Consider the following 2,408-nt stretch of genomic DNA (forward strand, 5'->3'; position numbering starts at 1 on the left):
CATTGGTTTTTTTTTATGTAGGATAAATTACTCTAGTTTGTCTCTTAATTTGATTTTTATAATTTTAATTACATCAAACTAAAAGCAAGGGTAGGGCTGCAAATGAACGGAGCCGTTCGTGAACAGGCTCGAGCTCGGCTCGGTAAGAACTCGTTCGAACTCGGTTCGTTAATTTTTTTTTACGTTCGAGCTCGAGCTCGAGGTCGTTAAATTTTTAATAAACAAGCCCAAACGTCCTAAAGCTCGGCTCGTAAGCTCGATTCGTTAGCTGGCTCGTTTAATATTAATTATTTATATATTAAATAATATAAAAATATGTATAAAAAATAAAAGAAATATGCTATTTATATATTTAAAAAATATATATGTAAATAATAGTTAACTATAGATAGTACATTTATATAATAGTGGTAGTAGATATTATTATTTTAGTAAAATATGGACTTTTTTTAAGTATGTTTATATATATTGTATATATAATTGTATAATCAAAATTTTAATTGTAACTTTAGTCTCACATGCAAGTATGAATTTATAAATTTTTTAGCTTGTCAAGGTTCGTGAACAGGCTCAAGCTCGAATCGAGCCTAAGCCAACTCGACTCGAGCTCGGTTCTTTAAATTTTTATTCAGCTCAAGCTCGAGCTCGTTAAAATCTTAATAAATAAGTCCAAACATACTAAAGCTCAGCTCGGCTCGGCTCGTTTGCAGCCCTAATCAAGGGAAAAAATGTTCATTAACTATCTTCAAAGTGATTGGAGGATTATCATGTAATTTATAGATTTGTTGATTTCGTAATTATTATCTATAATTTTATCATAAGATCTCAATTATAGTGACGATTTCTGTGGGGATATATTTCTGAGTACCAACACGTGGCAAGGTGACGCCGATGTGTCAGCTGAGGTGCCACGTGTCCTGGTCATTATGTCGAGGTTATCTCGGCATTGCCGAGGTTATCTCTGAAGATATCGGTATCCGAGATAAACGGATAAGGGACAAGAATCCTAGAGTAAAGAGGAGATTTAGCCAAGATAAGATAAAACTCTTGGAGAGTTTATCTTTATCTCTTGAAGAGTCTTAGGTAAGTATTGAATTGAAGTCCACAAGATTCAGGCTTCTAGTGGGACTAGGATTAAAGTAATTATAAAAGAAAGGCACCCCCGTGGGTCTAAGATACGCAATTTATGCTTTGAGCAGTGAGTTTAGCACTTGATTATCTTTGAGAGATATACTGACTTGATCGTCGGAGTGCCCCCGGGTGGAAGAGCCACCGCCGGAGCCTTTTCTTTCTATTACAGGTTAACTGAAGCTATCTATTCTGCCGGTGCTCTCTAGTTGATTACTAAACGGGCAGTGTGGTCAAGAAAATTACTCACACAATTTGGCGCCGTCTGTGGGAAAGAAAGGAGAATAGATGGCCATCATCAGACAAGATCAACGTATCGAAAATGACGAGTTTAGCAAAGATAGAGAATGTGTTGACATAAACAGAATGAAGACCCTTCCAGAAGGGACGCAAAGACAGGGGGCATGAGCGCTCCCAAGGAGATGACATTCGAGTATAGAAGAGCTCAGCCTAAGTGAGCAAATCCCGGATCTCAGATCCCAAATCCCAGAAGACATGATCTCGGCCCAAATGAATAGGTCCGAGAAGAGAAGAGCTCAACCTGAGTGGGCTGATCCAAGATTCCAAAAGACAAGAGCTTGGCATTTAAATCCGAGAAGAGAAGAGTTCAGCGAACAAAATCTCAGATCCTAGAAGATAAAAAAAAACACACACACAATTAGGAGGCAGAGAGAAAGACAAAGATGTTTAACACTTGTTGAAATTTGTAGCAATTTACAAGTTGAAGTTAAACCGAGATTAATGTTTAACACTTATTGAAATTTGTAGCAATTTACAAGTTGAAGTTAAACCGAGATTATTGTTTAACATTTGTTGAAATTTGTAGCAATTTACAAGTTGAAGTTAAACCGAGATTAATGTTTAACACTTGTTGAAATTTGTAACAATTTACAAGTTGAAGTTAAACCGAAATTATTGTTTAACACTTGTTGAAATTTGTAACAATTTACAAGTTGAAGTTAAACCGAAATTATTGTTCAACACTTGTTGAAATTTGTAGCAATTTACAAGTTGAAGTTAAACCGAGATTAATGTTTAACACTTGTTGAAATTTGTAGCAATTTACAAGTTGAAGTTAAACCGAGATCATTGTTTAACACTTGTTGAAATTTGTAGCAATTTACAAGCTGAAATTAAACTAAGATCATTGTTTAAACACTTGTTGAAATTTGTAGCAATTTACAAGTTGAGTTAAACCGATATGATGTTCAAACGCTTGTTGAAACTTGAGAAAAATTTACAAGCAGAGTTAAACCGAGATGATGTTTAACGCTTGTTGA

This window comes from Camellia sinensis, chromosome 5, assembly GCF_055761805.1.
Source record: "Camellia sinensis isolate YWXY chromosome 5, ASM5576180v1, whole genome shotgun sequence".
Classification (NCBI taxonomy): domain Eukaryota; kingdom Viridiplantae; phylum Streptophyta; class Magnoliopsida; order Ericales; family Theaceae; genus Camellia; species Camellia sinensis.